The 17,813-nt window shown below is 44.1% G+C and overlaps 1 protein-coding gene across 3 annotated transcripts in view; it reads right to left on the minus strand.

Annotated features, from left to right (window-relative positions):
- The window catches only part of FRMD4A (FERM domain containing 4A), a 380,055-nt gene that overhangs the window by 189,192 nt on the left and 173,050 nt on the right, over positions 1-17,813 (minus strand). The gene's annotated exons all lie outside the window — the stretch shown is intronic.

Here is a 17,813-nt window from a genome sequence, read left to right on the forward strand (position 1 = left end):
ATTTGAGCAGACAACTTTGCCCCATGCACAGTTTCATCCTTCTGTTTCATGTGTTGACTAGCCGTTGCAGAGTTACATTCCAGTCCTTTTTCCAAGCAACTGTCTATTCTGGAGTCTTTGTATGTTTTGGACTTCATGTGAGACTTATGCAACTGTCTGCAAAGCACCGTATTTACCCAAAGGGTGGTGTCTTGGAAAATTGGATGGATTGAACAATGCCCATTTAAAATCAGTCTGATTCAGCTGGTGTAGACATATTTTTAACCCTTGCATTTATAAGATTGTGTTTCCTCCTAACAAGCCCAGGAGAATGCAATACCTCTGAGCTGGATGCCAAAACACCCTTTTCAATCTATGGATGCAAAGATTAACCTTTAGGTTAGGCTTTGAGAAGAAATCAGCCCTTTTCCCCCCAGGAGCACCTTGTCTGGGTGGAGACTTCAGTGTGGTCAGCATCTATGATGGGATGAGGGAACTGGTCCAGTGAGGGTGAAAATACATTTTCAACACAAGGATTTTGCAGTTTGCTTGAATCACCAGAAAATCATGCAGTTAAACTGCAACAGCTTTTCCAACTAAATCTGATGAGTTCTTCTAACTATGGGCTAAAGTTTAATAACCAAGTGGGGAAACTGGATTGAAGTATTTTACCAAAGGCAAACCAATGCCCTTGGAGACAGCTGCCTGTTAGTGCTATTTTTCACTTATTTAACCCTCCCTGCAGAGGAATGTGCACAAAAAAGGCAGTAGGACTTGGAAAGAGCAGATGGGAGTCAGTTGGGAAGTTGCTTACATGAGGGCACTTCTTAGAGATAGAACAACACCACTTTGAGCTAAAATCATGAGGGACCTGCACTCACTGAGCCCCTAAAGCTGCTGGTTTGATCTCTGGTTGACTCTTCGCAGATATGTCCCACACTGACCCCATCCATAATTAGATCTTCGAGGACTGGAGGATGTGAAGCAAGCAGTGACTCACAGTAATGGCACAAGGATGCTCATCAGCTTATTGACAGGGCAGGTGGAGGGCCAGGAAAATACAGCTGCAAAATGCATATTCTCAGCCTAATTTCTTCTTCAGGACATCGTTTTTAGAGTGGCATCATAAAATATGGTAATAAAATCATAATAATATTTCCTTCAAACTTGTTAGAAGCTATTTATTCTGCCAAGTGTAGTTTTCTTTCCTCCTCTCTCTGTCCCTGCCTATCAGCTTTCTTTGCTAGTCTCCCTATGCTCACCATCTCATGGTTATTTCTTTGCCTGCCTGTAAACTAGGTAACGCACTGCTTCTGTTAGCAGTGATGTAGGCAAAGGGCCAGGAACATCTCCATTATAAAGCCTCATTTGGAAAGAAGGTATTCTTTTCTCTAATATAACTTGACTAGACAATATTTGCTCCGGGCTACAGCCTGGTGTATAAGATCTCTGCCTGGGAGCACAGGAGAAGCAAAGAAAGAAATGTGTTTGATAAAGGAAAACAGAGGGGGGAAAAGAAACCATAGCAAGTGATTGCTTTGGGATGTGACCTAACCCCTTTGGTATTCTGCAAGGGGGAGAGGAGGGGAAATGGAGGATATGCCACAGTTTTAAAATTAGCTACTCCACATGTGCGTCAAGTCTTTCCGTATGCTCGAAAGGAGACTATAGGCCCCCTGTCCCAACTCAGTAATTATTCAACAGATGAAGGAACCTTTTCACTTTGCTGATGACATAATCAGACTCTCTGAAAACAGTTCCCCTATGTATTTATTTAACTGATGGACTGGAACAGTCTCCTTAGGACTCACTTGAGTCTACAGGAGGCCCAGTGGGCATTTCAGTGTGTAGATTTACCTTCATGATTAAAGCAGACTGTTTCGTTTCCTGCAGAGGTTTTCCTGCTGATTAGACACACACTATTTTTTGAGGGGTTAAAAGCTGCCTGTCCCACCTCGCAGCTTCCGAGGGAATTGTGACTGTGGATGTTTCTCAGGCGAAGACAGCCCATTCCCTCTAGATCCAAGGAACACACCAGCAAAGATGCTCTTTTCCATGGAGACACCACAGAAGGTACTCTTGTTTACACCAAAAAGTCAGAAGAGGTCATTGCTATGGGGAATGGCAAAAGAAAGGAGAAAAAATCACCAGTAATCAGCAGCTTGGCTCTTCTGCTGGTGTACACTTTGAGTCATTTCTATAAAATAATCATATATTTCTATAAAACACACCAAGCTTCACGTTCACTAAGGTCAATTAGGAGAAAAAAGTACCTTTTGCTCTTTACATCGATCTATAGACATTTGTAGGTCTTTTCAGCACAGCCTTTCTAATTATGCACTGATTATTTCCTGATATTTCTGAGAAAATGTCAGGCAAAACATTTACTATGAAGCCTCCCACGTTTTACTGACAGTCCAAAAGCTGTTACTGGGGCATAAAAATAGCTCCTTACTTCCCATGAAAAAAAAAAGAAGGAAAAAAAAAAAAACCAAACTCTTTGGGCTGCTGTGTTGTTTCTTGGGACTGTCACCGAGTCTTGAAGGCTGGGGATGGACTTCTCAACCCAACCCCAGCAGACAGCTCCTCCTCACTGCAGACCCTGCAGTCACTGCTGTGCACTGATGTAGGTAGGTGCTTGCCTGCCCTTGGAACTCCAGAGTCGGGTTTGTGTTTTGCCTTTAGGCACATGACTGTATTTTCTGGCCTCAGAAGGAGAACTCCAGCATCCCTTTCCAGTGCTCTAGAGTAAATCTCTACCCACAGCTTTCCAATGGGTGTGGATGTATTTGGGCACATTGAAGGTGGTTTCCTTTGAGCTTGCAGTAGACATACCAGAAACATCCTGCTTCTGCTCAACATATGGCCTCCAATGGCCCCTGAAGCTCCAGACCAATGTGGTCTTTTAGGTCTTATTTCAAACCTATTACCCTTTTTGTTCTTTGTTTCTCTATAATGGAAGGGGACTAATGTGGTTACGTCTTCTTGTCTGAAGTTCCCTTTCATGTAACAGCTTCAGGCTTTCTTATGTTAGAGCTGTTTTTGGAGATGTTTAAACAGTTTCATTTTCCTCCTTGTTCCTTAATGGCATGTAATTTTCATGGCTGATATGATGGCAACAATTAGACATGACCCACTGCCAAGTGATCAAACACATGGAGAAGGAGTCACCCCCTTTACTTCACATGTGCCCATACAGAGTCAGGGCCCTCAGTGAGGACCTACAGAAGTGACCTCTCTCCTGTAACTGCACTAAACCACAAACTCTACTGAGATTTCCAAATGGATGTTGGGCATCAAATCCACTTGTGAACATGAGCCTCTGAGTTCCCTCATCTCACCCCAACCAAGGTGGTGTCATTCCTCATGCTAACCCATTTTGGCTTCTCTGTCTTTTCCCTGACAAGTGGCCTTGCTGCCACCCAAGGAGGTACCGTGGAGGGATTCTATGTGTCCAGTGGGAGCTTCCCAGAGTGCAGGGACTGGATACTATTGGCTTTATTTCTTGTACCTTTGCCAGGTTTTATACTTTGTTCATATGAGGAAAAATTTGAGGGAAGGGTTTTAAAGGAGCTGGGAATGGCATTTGAGTTGAAGAAGCAAATCCTTAGACTTTGAGGGCTACATTTACAACACATATGTTCTGGGTAAAGGAAACTCACCTGAATTTAAAAAGAGTGAAAATAAAGTATGTATGTCCATACTGTGCCTGCTGAGAGCTTTGATTAATGAAGGGTCTGCTGACCCTGTAACCATTTTGGGTTGCTGAAAGATCATGACCATAGTCTGGCTGGGCCACAAGAGCTGGACGGGGACCATGCCTGAAGCTTCACAGACTTTTAGAGGTGTCATTGACACCCCTAGCTCAGCTCTGTGGAACTGTGGGTCAAGAACCTGTACTTGGAACAATGATCTGCTGCCCCATGCAAATGTGATGGCTACGCCTGCACCCCTTCATTTACCGAGTCACTCTCATCCATCACATTCTACCAAAACCATAGATCTAAACAGCCTCTACCCCTCACTCCCTGGTCTGCCACCACTGACAGCCCTACAGTCCCCTGCAGAGAAAAATCAAGAAACCAAAGGTTTTTCTGCTGGTTACATTTTAGAATGAACATCAGGAGTCAGGAATACTGGCCAATTTCCTCAAGATGTTCTCATGCATCCATATGGCCTAAAATGTTCCATAATGAAATGAACTGCTGCTTCACAGTAATAATTGCATGAAAATTTGCTATTCCAGTCATCCACCTTGATCATAATGTTTCTAAAGCTCTTTGAAAATGTAAAGTGCTCTAGCAGTGCTAAGTATTATCGTTATGTGAACAGCAGCTCCTTCTGTGTAAGGATGTACGTGTCCTCACTTGAAAGAGATTTTTATTGACTGACACAAGAGAGTATGTCATATCCTCAAATCATACACATTTCATTTCCTAAAGTAAGCTGTGTTAGCAATTTAACAAGGTTTAAAAGTAGGTGAATCCTATAAAGCCAGGCTTGTACTTGTCCCTAATATTCCACTACCCAAAGTGATTTGCACTTTTAATGTGAGGAAACGTGGAAGAGATTGAGCAGAGATTTACTATTCAATCCTCTTTCTCCACAAACACTGTGGTGAATGAGTCTGCAGGAGGGGATGTAGGTCAGGATAACGTATTAAGTAAATAGTGCAGAACAGCTGCAGAAAGTGAATGGCAAGATCTTAAATATGATTATTCACTTTGGAAACCCAAGCTTATGATTAACTCTGATCCCGCTGGAGGCCGTAATGTCCTGTGACCAGGGTGTCCAATCAAAGCAGCACGTGCTAGCACATGCCCATCACCCCATTATTGCACTGCTCCCTGCTATTTTGTGCAGAAATGCTCGGGAGTACTCTTCCTGGCTAAAAGAAAAGAAAAAAAATCATGGCCTACTTAGGAGGCAGGTATGAACAGGGGGCAACCTAAAGCTCATCCAGCAGCTGGGTTGTTTTCCTTCCATGTTATTCAGCTGCTTCTAAAATAGCCTCTGGCAAGGTTCAGGGGTGAAGAAATGGGAATCTGAGACAAGCCTGTGTTTGTGCCCATCAGGTGGGCACTGATTTTCAGACTGTGGATCAAACGTACCTGACTGTTCACAGGAGTCATGCACTTGTTCAGGTACAGTTTTATTGATTCAAGCTTTTGTTTATTCCTTTGGCGACTGGAGCAAGTATTTGCTTTTATGAGATGTTCCCCTGTACCCTGTGTTTATATAACATTGAATCATCTAGCTTGTGCTTCCCACCCCAAGCTGATGGCCAAGCTGTCAAAATGGCCTTGGCTTTGGGCTGTGGTCTGAAAGACACATTGCAGGTGTCTCTTAACTGCCACTATTTTCTTGGCAGAGAGGACAAATCTGGTGGCTCATATAAAGCCAGTTTGCAGTTTTGCCCTATGGCAAGATGGATAACGTAATGAAGGGCAGCCTTGCTGTCTATGCAAAACAAGACACCGTGCAGCGCAAATGGCCCATTGCAGCAGAACATTTTCTTACAGCTTATCCTGCAGATATATTTAAGTAGTGTGTCTGATTCAGACCCAGTGGTAACACTTACTGCATTCAATGACTAATACAAAGTCCTTTCTGTCCACAGACAAGAGCTGAACATTTCATTAAAAAGGAGGAGGGCAAAGGGAACATGTTTTAGAAAATCAGTGGCCCCGATTTCTCACATTTGATCTTGCTTATGGGTTGGAAACACTGCCCCTGCCTAAGCTAAAGTGCATATATTTGATTTATTCTGAAGATCCTTATAAATGATCATTACAAATAAATATAGTCTTGCTGATTAAGATGTAGTTGTCACTGGACAGACAGGAAAGACAAAATATAAGCATGCCAGATATAACCTTCAGAGTAGAAATGAAGAGGAATCTAGTCCTATTGCAGGAAAGTCATCAGTTTCCTGAGCAACATTAGACGAGTCACATAACTTTATGGGTCTCCATTTCCTCAGTAGATTAATTCACTGACATTTGCCAGGTGCTATGAAATCTCAGGAGAACTGTTTTACATTAAAAGCAAATATGTGTTTAATCTGCTAGGAAGCCAAGTGGTCGTATTCCACTGGAGTTTTGCAGCAGAAAGAAGTACTTAAGATAGCTTGGATCGATAATGTACCCTCTGTGTTGAAAACTCCTACACTGATTATCAAAATGAGCATAACTATGAGTAAATAAATGTCCTCTGAGGTGAAGACTGGTTATGCATACATATGCTCCCTGTGGGAATAGTGTTGTATACATCCAGGTGGTGCTAAATGCTTGTAAAGAGGGTGCCATGGATGAAGATTATGGCTAGAGACATCTCAGAGCAAGCCATGCTGAGCAGTTAGCACCACAAAATGCAGCACACACCCATTCATGGCATCTGCACTGGGGTGTTTTGGTTGCTTCTATTGCCACAACACAATTAATCTGCAGATGGGAAACTCAGGAGTCAACACAGGGGGACTACTGTACTGCAGCGGATCTTCACGCTGAGAACATCTCCCCAGCTGGGACCAGTTAGATCTTCTCAGTAGAGTGTAAAAGTTGACCTCTACTCCGTTTGCTCCCAAAACACAGACCCCTGTGGCTTGTGCTAATGGAAAATCTCCATTTGCCTTGTAGGACAGTGCTGGATCCACGCCATCTACAGTGATAATGCATGCACAGTTGACAGAAGATGATAACTTGTGCTTCTGTTGCTGTTCAGCTTAAAACCCTGTGCAAACATCAGCTTCTATTGCCTCATGGCACATTGAGAGATCTGTATTGTTGCGGTGCTACCAGAGCTGTGGATAAACAGGGACAAGAGGACTGAAGCGCTGGGACAGACCAACCAGAGGCTGGCAGACCTGGCTTTCCCTTTCTCTGGCTGTTTTCTATAGCTACTAGTACACCCACTTACCCACCAGCATATCCAGACAGGGTGCTGAGTTTCAGGAGGTATAAATAGCATCCCAGACTCAATTTGCAGAGGTGGAGAGCAGTTAATCAAAGTCCCCCACACTCTGCTTTCCAACCTGACGATTTGTAATGTGGAATCCAAACTCACTGCCTAGCTTGTTGTTTGCTCCTACCTCCTGAAAAGAGGATAAATGGCTCAAAAGCTGGCTGATTGAAGCAGCAAGTCGCTCACTTCATTGTCTCTATGGACAGCAGGCTGAATCCGATCAGAAGTTAAAACAAAGAGGATTTACAGTCTTGATTTAGAAATTTATGACTCATTCCCATTTCTGCTGTTAGAAACGGCTGCCATTTCCCCTGCCCCCAAAACATCCATGCCATAAAAACTAAAACCCATAAGCTCTTTGCTATCCTTATCTTGATGCACAAAGAATTCAAATGTTCGCTGTTGCTATCCGAAGCTTAACTTCCTGTTATTAAGAAGGACATCCTAGTATTTAGCAACACGAGATTTTTACTTTTTTCCCCTTCTTCAAGCCAGGCAGAATGTCTAATGGTTCTGGGGTTTGTTTCCTGCTTGTAATTAAGTAGGTCACAGCTGCAAAGCAAGAGAACAAGAAAATATTCAGATCACACAAAGCCAAGAGCTATTAAATCATTTGCAGCTGAAGGATATGGCAGATTTTCTTTTTTATTAAAAGAAAAACAAAGAAGTCTCAAGTCTAAGGAAAATAAATGTAGGAACTTTTAAGAGAATGATGAACTTGGAAGTTCTGCCCAAGCACCACAGTAGCTCGGAAAAAAAAGTGATCAAAACCCAGCTAATGTTGTTCACAAGTTAAACAGCTTTATGTGGTTGGAATAAATTCACTTCTCCATCGCTTAGGGCCCTATATTCTATCCATGCAGTTCTCTTTGAACCACATGCAAGACTGCCTTCATTTCTTCTGGGCAGTTCCCACCAGGCCCTCTGTGCCATCCCGAAATACCATGCTATGCCCTCTCCTGTAGGTCCCACACAGCACATACCCTGTGCAACTCCAGATGTGACTCAATCACAGCCCAGTCTCTACCCAGACATGAAGCTCCCATGGGGTTGAAAGTCTTTTGATCTGCACTCGTGGCTCTTGGTGTTGTGTTGCTCTGATTTGGCTCCTGCTCCATCTCTGTTTAGGATGGAGAGCTGTTCTTGGTCCCTGCAACACTCCCTTTACCCCACAGACAAATACTGGCAGTGCATAGTCTATTCACCTTAGTAACCCATGCACATGTGTGTTGCAGAATAACCGCTTAAGGGCCTTGATAGTAGGGGCAGAAACTCGGGTTCACCACATTATGGACAGGCATCAATTGACAAAACCATGCCACAACCTTGCAAAACCAGGAAAAACTTCCTCTGTAGAGCCAAGGTGTCAGTCTGTGTGAACCAGGTACTTGAAGAAAAAGCTAATCCTGACTAACCTGATTTGGGATATTGCAGGATTCGGGAGGAACATAAATGACTGCACATTTCCATCTAGCCTTTGGTATAAACACTCCTCCAAGCTACTTCGCCAACAAGAAGGAACATAGAGCAACAGCCCCATTACCCTCACCTTCCCCAGGTACAGTGCCTGGCACTGCTCTGCTCCGTCATGAAAAGGAGATGAAACAGGGTATTCAGCTATGAGAACAGCCTCATTGGCTGCCATGGTCTAAGGAGCAATGGAGACACATCTCAAATGCATTGTAGCTGTAACAATAGGGCTGTTATTCTGTGCAGTGAAAGAAACAGTCTTTGGAAAGATTTATGTCTGAAGCCCACCAAAATCAACAGTGTACAGGGCAGTGGTCCAGTCAGACAAGAATCACTGCCTTGGCAGGGAACAGCCTCTATGAATCTGTTTGATTTCAAAATAGGGTGTTTTTGTCAGAAGAGTGGTTAAGATATGGGCAGAATAGCAAGAACGAAAGGCTGTTGCTGCTTCCATAAAATGTGATCAGGAGAGGCATAAATCTCAACAATTATAAACTGGTGATGACCTCATATTTACTCAAGCTTTGACTGGGAAACTGTCATGGGAAAGAAAAGCCCACATAAATGGTATTCTGGGCTCTGTCCCTGTCTGACCAGACGTGGTCAGTTCATTCCAGGATAAAAGAACAGGGACCTTTTCATGTTGGTATTTCTTGGCTTCACAAGCTAGGAACTGGGAGGGAAAGATGGTCAGTGCCTCCCCAGTGGGCAATCATTATGAAACACAAACAACAGAAGGTTTCTGGGAGGCCAGTGCCCAGGAATCTGAAGCCAGTCCTGCAGTCTTTTCTTGACCTCATGGGAGAGGGGCTGCATGTGAGAAGGTGGCGGTACATACCCTGGGCTGCAGAAGATGTCTCATCTATCTTCAAGGGATTCAGGGTACCTGGATTTGTGGATTTCCACCTGGAACCTCTCTAAAAGGTGCTGACTTTCAGAGATGTTTTGCTCCCTTCTCTCCAAAATGTTTATATCTTTCCCCTTGAGCCCCTTAAATAGAGGACTCTTGGAGAGCGAAAGGTGCTGACTTCAAAGAAAACACCAGTGTTGGGCTCTGTAGGGGATGTTCAGACACCTCACAGCATCTCTTTGCCTGTGCAGAAAAGCATTCATGCTGCCTATACCCCTGTCCTAAATCTCTCACCAATTTTCCTTCCGGTCTAGGGTGGATAGCAGCATCTGTGGATTAGTATACAGCAAAGCTTAGGAATTAAGTTTGCAAAATGCTGCTGCAACCCACACTCTGGCCAGCTCCACACAGTCTGCTATGACAGAGGACTAGGTCATCTGCTGGCATCAGCCTGCTTATCTTTCCTCAAACACCATCCTCCAGAAGCTGGAGGTTGGTCCCAAGGCTACTTAAACCCCTCTCCGGTGGCTGATTGGATGCATCGGAATGCACTAACATAACTGCTTTTAAAAAGCAGTGTCCTCTAGTTTTATGACTCTTCTTGGCTAGGTTCCCACTGGCCCTAACTGAAGCAAACCCTTTTTCATCTGCAGGAAGCAGCTGCTATTGGTGCATTTGAAAGTTTACAGGAGGATACGCGATGGCTGCGTTACAGTAAAGTCCGGGATGGAAAAAGGAGGTTTTCCAGCATTTCAGAGTGGAAATTATGAAAATTAGAAAGCCTCCTCCCAGTCTCTGATGTGGTTTGCCAGTGAGTTGGGTGGAGAGATGCCTGAGAGGGAGGAAGGGGATGTGGATGTGCACTTCCAGCTAACAGGAGCTCTGAAGTTTGATCCTGCTTCAAAAGCACCCAGATTTGCACTGTGTTGCCAGTTCATCTTGGGTTTACCTTGAAAGCATCCTGGCTGCCAAGTGGGAACAACACTGGCTGGGTCTTACAGAGCTCTGTAGAGGATCAATGCCTGCAAAGCCTTTGTAATATGTAAAGCCTGATGTATTATAAGGAATCATTTTAAATTGTGACCTAGGATTGCCAAGCTTCCCTTTTGCAATAGCCCATCCATCATATTAGCCTTGACAGGCTTTCTTGGATGGTATTTTCAAAAATTGGGAACCCCAGGCTCTGCCCTCAGGCAACAGTAACAGCTTTGAGCTCAGCTCTGAGGAAAGGAGTGACTGTGAAAACTTTGCAACTCACTTTTCTTGGGTTTCTGTGAAAATCTGGACCTTTAATGAAGACAAACTACCTGTGGGGTTTTAACCTTGCTCCCCATCCTCCCTGCTGTCTGCTGGTGCATTAGGTTTGATTAAGGGAAGTTTGAAAAGCAGAAAGCCACTTGTTTCCATCTCATTCAGGTTCCTAAGATGTTCCATAGCATAGTGGATAGTATTACAACCCATGCAGAACAAGCCTGGTAGTTAGAGACATACTGTGGTTACCTAATGTACAGCAAAAGGATTAATACAAGCAAGATGTTGGAGAGGTTTTTGGAGTGCTGTAGAGTAGGAAAAGGATATGGGCATTCTCCTCTCTGAAAAGTGATAATTTCTCATGAATCACACTGGTCAGATGGGTACACTGACCCTGAGCTCTTCCCCATACCATCTCACAGTGTTGTTACCCAGCCAGATCTCAGCATCTACTTCAGATGCGGCAAATGCAGGTATAATGCAGAGAAACTGAAAAGAGGTACATATTACGTTGGATATCAGATGGTATCTATGCTGCAATGAATGATGGGCCTCCAAGGACAGACAACTTCCCTTACAGGTCGCACAGCTGTCAGAGGTGGTAGTGGAGGACTTCCCAGGACAAATCCTGGACTGATAAACCAGAGATTCATAGGGCCATGTGCAGAGCTAAGTGAGCACACAGTCATGGGGGTCAGACCTCTGTTGTGGGGATGTTCACATCTGAGCTGGGCTAGTCTGGGTGCCTCATCTGGATCTGGTATACAGGAGCAAGCATGCAGAGCAGGTATGGCAGAGGTGTTTATCTCCTCTAACTGGAAGTGCCTTTGTTCCCTCTACAGTTAATGGAATGTGGATGTCAACACAGAGGACAATTCATCCCATCCTATATTATCTTTGAAGATGTTAGGATGAGTTGTCACACACATCACTTTTTCTTCTTTGACTATTGAAGAAGCTTAAAATGGCAGTAAAAATTACTACAGTTGCATGACAAACTTGTAAATGTAGGCTGGCTGAAGGTACTAGAAGACAGCTGACATGGGAAATGCACACTAGCAGGAGCAAAATCTACCTTTAACCTCTCTTAGATGTGTTTTGCCAAAACACATCTCGTGCCATCACTTTCTGCTGGGAATTGGCAGAGTAGAAACTCCTTTTGGCAGAAACTTTTGAGTTAAGGCTGGTTTGGTTCACTCTTGCAGTGATTTCTATTCTGAACTAAAATGGTAAAGTAGTGAAATGGTTCTTGTTCTGCACATAGATTTCTAAAGGGAAGATATTTAGTGCATCAACATTAATTGCAGGTAATTGGTCCTTAGCTACTGTTTCACATGGAATTTACCTAATAGATGATGATGCAAAACCTGAAGAGAAAATAGATGTCCACAGTCCCACCCCATCAAGGCTTGGTGGCTTTTCTAGAGGTAGTGCTGGAAACTAACGTGAATTTCAACCTCAGTTAAGAAACTTGCTCACTTATTCCAAAACATGCACAACCCTAATTGCACCTTCTAAATATATTCCAGAAGTACAGCTGGATTGTAGAGTGTGTGCGGTGACTAAATGGCATCATTTGCAGCCCATTATCTTTTCAAAAGCTTTTCATGTGGTATCTTTGGGAAGTGGAGACTAATTGCGAGCTTTGCCTGTTTAATTTGGAGAGTTTGATACTTTGGTCCCAACAAGAAAAATAAAAGCAGAAGAATAACTCCTATCCATCTGCTGGTAAGATGAAAAGTCACTGTTTCTTTGAAGCCATTAGAAATGACTGAGACAATGAGGATAATATATACTTCACCAGGAAATAAGCTAAGCTCAGGCACAAAGTTTGGAAGCGTGTTTGAAATCTAAATCCAGCTTTCTGAACTGCTGTCAAACCAGACTTGTGTTGGTGGCCTGGGGTGGACCAAAGACATCTCAAGAGTGAAAATGGAAAAGCCTCTGAGAAGGCTAAGTTTGCTGCTCATCCACTGTTTTCATAGAATCATAGAACAGCCTGGGTTGGAAGGGACCTTTAGACCATCCAGTGGGCTGGGACACCTCACACTAAATCATATCACCCAAGACTGTCCAACCTGGCCTTGAGCACTGCCAGGGATGGAGCATTTACCACTTCTTTTGGTGGTTTTTTTATGGTGTTGTTTTTACTTTTCCCCCATATATTTATAGTGTCCTGATCTAAATGGATGAAAAGATTAATCAAGAAATTAAGAAATAAATAAAGGCATGTTTTACACTTTGCTCTTTATGTCTGAAAATGCTGTTAGTTCAGGAAACTGTTGAAGTAACATGTAAGAAGTCCCTTGTATGGATCCTGAATTGACAAAGTCTAGAGGCTTTCTATGCCTGGACTTTAAAACCCAGCTGAAGGCATGTGCAAGCCCTTTCAGGAATAAGTCTTGGCTAGGAGCTGAGTTAGAACTAGGTGTTCAGGGTGGGAAGCTTGGAAGACATTTCAAATACCCAAGCTACCAATTTTCATTATCTATCACTTGCCGAGTTTGCATGAAACACGGTCTCTGCCCTTCCAGGTAGCTCCTTGTAGGGGTGCTAAGCTCTTGCCTTTTGGACTATAGAGCACTACCTCCAGACAAGCTACTCTGGTACTACACCATCATATCTCTTGAGCTTTGGGGTGCTGGTGGGGGTATGATCCAGACATGGTACTAGCTGCCTGAGAAAGCCTTTTGATCAGGCTTACTAGCTGGAAGACAAAAAGGGTCCATGAACTACAGGAGCCTTTGTATCCTCTCCAGAGCTTTACAGCTGGATTCACATGACCCCTCTTCCTCTTTACCTTTGGCTCATTTCTGGCTCCTAGCCTCTGTCCTCTGGCTTGCTCTTGCTCTGCCACCCGGCCTATCATTGCTATTCCAGGGTCTGGCCAACGTGAAAGCAACAAATGCCAAACTGTAATGAATAAAGCTTTTCATTTTCTGATCAAAATAAGAATCTGAAGCACTGGAAATTTCACAGCAGAGCCTCTGCTCATGAGGTCTCCAGGCCTTGAGAGCTTCTGATAATTCAGTTAAGCTTCAACCATTTGAAAGCCAATTTGAGCAGTATCCTGGCTCTGAACTCTGTGGAGTTCACCAGTCACTATCCATTAGTCTCTGCCGTGCTCTCATCTCCTGCACTGTTAACCTGAATGCATTTTGGGGGGATAAAGTCTGGCACAGCTCCTGATCTGTTTCACAGGAAAGTCTATTCTCATTTGTTACACCTTTTAGAAGTGTCACAAAATATTACAACTTCCAGACACCCAAGAGGGTGCACCGAGCATTTATCTGTCTAGGCAGAGTTCAAATTAAAACAATTTCACCAAAATACCTGTGAACAGGTCAGAAAAGATAAAGCTCAGATGAAGTAGATAAAATTGATGTTTCAGTAGTCACAAGTGATTATATCAGAGCATTAAACAGGTAAAGGTTTTTCTACTTAAGCTTATCGTCCCATTCTTCTTTTAATGATAACAATTATTTGTCTATAAGGCTGGTGAATAATTCATTGCAAATAAAGTGTTTTGCAAAATGCTGCTTTACTTGTCCACTGCTTTAAGTTTGTGTATTTTTTTCATCACCTTGCAACTTGAGTAAGTTCCAGAAAAAAAGCTAAGACAACAGGAGTTCCTTGCTTCAGGGTTTCTGCTCTGTCTTGGACAAATTCTATACGCAAACACAGAATCATGGAATGGTTTGGCTTGGGAAGGACATTAAGATCATTCATTTCCAACCCCCTGCCGTGGGAGTGGACACCTCACACTAAAGCATGTCACCTAAAGCTCTGTCCAACCTGGCCCTGAACACTGCCAGGGATGGAGCATTTGCCACTTCTTTGGGAAGACTCTTCCAGTACCTCACCACCCTCACAGTAAAGAACTTCTTCCTTATGTCCAATCTAAACTTCCCCTGTTTAAATCCATCATCCCTTGTCCTATCACTACATTCCCTAATGAAGAGTCCCTCTCCAGCATCCTTATAGGCCCCCTTCAGATACTGGAAGGCTGCTATGAGGTCTCCGCGCAGCCTTCTCTTCTCCAGCCTGAACAGCCTCAACTTTCTCAGCGTGTCTACTGCTCTTTGTTATCCACACTCTCTGAGTAAATGTCACTTCAGCAGTGTATCAGATTGACAGTGATGCTGTCAAGGTAAAAGGCTTGTCCCAAAAAATATCACTGCAGGTGCTAAGCAGAGGTCTTCAGGACCTGAGTGCCGGTGTAGAGTTTGCAAGTAAATAGCATGAACTGGAAAGATCAACTTCCCCTGAAGCACTCGCTTTGTTGTGGTGTCAGAGTGAGAGCCTGAGCACAGAGGCTCGCACGAGAGGCTTTAACAAATGAGGACCACTCCACCGTGAACGCCGCAAGGCCTGCCTCGTTCCGCCCCGTTAGACCCTGCACTGCAGTCTTTGGTGTGAGAGGTTTCCAACCACATTCCTCTTCAATCCATGCTAGAAAAAATGATTAATAACAAGGCAAATGCTGATTTATGCTTTGTCTGGTAGAAAATCAATAACTCAGACTAGTAAAAACCCTGCTAGGTTTGTGCGACAGCAAGACGTACCCAAACTCTTTTGCAGGATTTGCTTGAAGGCAACCTTCTCCTTGACAAAAGCAAAGGTCACTATAAGCTGCAGAATAGCGTGGGAAAACCTGCCTCAGACTTGGCCTGCAGAGCAGAAAGACTGGCTTTTTTCCTCAGCCCTGGGCTCTCTCTACTCAAGAGAAATTTATTTATAGGAGGAATGACGTTTCCTGCCGCATTCTTAACATGTTTGCAGCTTGGGATAAGAGCATGGGATCTTTGTCTTCTGCCATCTGTTTTCTACGGCAATAAATATCCATTTACAGATTTATCTCTGCCTGGTGTGTTTTAAAGTCATGATATGAATGAGTGTTCATGGATAACCATCCTGAGGGGAAGTGTCATAGGTAAATACGAGTTCCAGCTCCATGCCGGTGCATATTTACACTTGCGTAATGGACAGTGGAGTTCTGGCTTGGAGCTCTGGCTGCATTTTTAATCTTAGTTTATCTTCTTGAAGGCATAAGAAATAGAAAAGCAATCTGGGCTAAAATCCTACTGAGCTGCAAGCATCCACTGACATAACTGGGCACAGGGCCTTTAATTTACTGTAACTGAGAGCTGGGACCTAAAGCTGGGTTGCAAACTGCAAGACCTAATTTAAAATGGCTTTTCCAGCCATATCTCTCCCAGCTTAATTTGTTTCTTACAGCATTTCATTTAGTCTGGAGGTGGCCTTCCTTTCTATACAGCATCTGTAGTACCATCCTTTGAGCCTTGAAGGCAGAAGGGAGGGCAGACTTGTTCTTTTTTAATGCAAGAAAGCCTCATGTTTTCCCTCGGCTTTTTTACTCCAAAAAAGCAATGCCTTGTGTTTGTGGTAAGAAACATTCCCATGGCTGGAAAATAGCCAGTGAGGTCTTGAGAGAAGGAGTAAATATGTGTTCTTCTTTACCAGTGCCTTGCAACAGCAGAAAGAGATCACTGAATGGTGCTAAGCATTTGTTAGACATTAGCAAGACTATTCATCTTCTTCTCACACATCCGTAGCACATGGATATAATAAAGATAGCTCTCAGGCATAAACCAACTCACATTAATAATGCAAAGAGAGAAAGGACTACGCATTTAATGTGCCTGTTTACTGGTGGGAAAAGGAGATCCAGAGAAGGAAGGTCTGATGGGGAGGGCTTTGTGTTGAGAAATACTGTGCTAGGGATGGGGTTCATGTCTCTTGGTTTGCGGGGGGTGGGCTTTTCTGACCAAGGGGTCCCTCTGTATAATAGCTAAAAGAAAGCTGGCTGGGGTTGAGGAGATCACTTCTGCTACTCCTGCAGAGTATGGTGACTACCTCTGCAGCGACCCCAAAAGCAGCCCAAGGTGCTGGCCAGAGTGGAGATGTCTCATAGACTTCAGTATCGGCTTAGATGAACTGAACGCATCTCTCAGACCTGACACCGTTTGCTGGTGTGTCCCATGGCACAAAGCTGAATTCTGACTTAATGGACATGTCTGGTGTTCTCTGTGCCATAGCAACTAATATTTAGCGCTTCAATTTTTTATTTGGACTTCTAAAAGCCTTTGCAAAACCATTTCTTCTGCTGGATGCATGCCATGCATTGCACAGATCTCTCACATCTCAGACTTTACACATAAAACTTGTTCACTAGGGACCATATTTTGGGGTCTTTCATTCCTGCAGTGGGACTCTGTGCTTAGAAACACAAGTTCTGTCTATCTTCAGGACCCCAATTGCAAGGGACCTGCCCTGCCACCTCTAGCTGGTGGGGACTCTAGAAGAGGGACCATGATGCATGCTTCAGCCAGTTTCCCTACAACCTCATGGGCCAGGTGCCTGATAGGGCAGCTCTATGATGAAGCAGAGAATAACAGCAAAGATAAGAGATTTAGGACAAAAAAAAAGCCAGCTGCAAAAACCATCCTACCAAATCCTCTGGCAGCCATCATAGCAAGGCTCTAGCATTTGCCTGACAAGAAGCTTAAACCACCCCAGCCTTAGGTCAAGAAGTGGGAAGGAGAGAAATAAACTGTGGATGTGAGTGAAAATAAAACAACAGAACCCCCCTGACAGCAGCTGGTGACTTGGGCTGTATGCAGGGCTGTTAAGTGTGTACACACGGCCAAGTCCCCTGCAGTTCTGGTCATCCTTGTATCTGTTGTTTCCTCCTGCATAAACACTGACCTTCTCCAACACCTTCTGCAGGTATCTTCATACTCTCCCTTTCTCCCCACATTGGGGTTACCTCCTGGAAACCCCCTGTGAGAGTATTGTTGTTTTTTACCCTCTCCATCACATGGACTAATACACACAGGAAAGAAAAGACTTGTGCAGCTGTTGCTCAGGTAGGGATAGCAAGTTTGCAAAGGGGATGTGTGTGGGCATGGAGAAGAGTGCTCTCCCATTTTCCACACTGTTATATCACTTGTCTCTAGCTTATCAGCCTCAGGTAGTCTGCGGGAAAGCACGAGCCCTTCCAGATGGGCAGGGGCTCGCTGTGGCCAACAGCAGCAGAGGATGGTGGCCCCACAGAAGCCACAGAGAGCTTGTTCTGTCCAAAACATCATCTGCCACCTTGCAGGAAGCTACCTTTGAAGGAGACACCAGTCTTTGCCTCCCCACACTTGCAATAGCAGCTGCTGTCATAGACCCCTGTGATGGGGCTTAGTAAACACAGTGCCTCTGTGGAGAGGGGAACACTGTCCTGTGTTATAACGGTGCTGGGCACTGTATATGGGACACAATAAAACCTGCC

The sequence above is a fragment of the Pezoporus flaviventris genome, unplaced genomic scaffold, assembly GCF_033815535.1.
Source record: "Pezoporus flaviventris isolate CSIRO_AGI_PZ_B2104156 unplaced genomic scaffold, CSIRO_AGI_Pfla_v1 ptg000045l, whole genome shotgun sequence".
NCBI classification, from domain to species: Eukaryota; Metazoa; Chordata; class Aves; order Psittaciformes; family Psittacidae; genus Pezoporus; species Pezoporus flaviventris.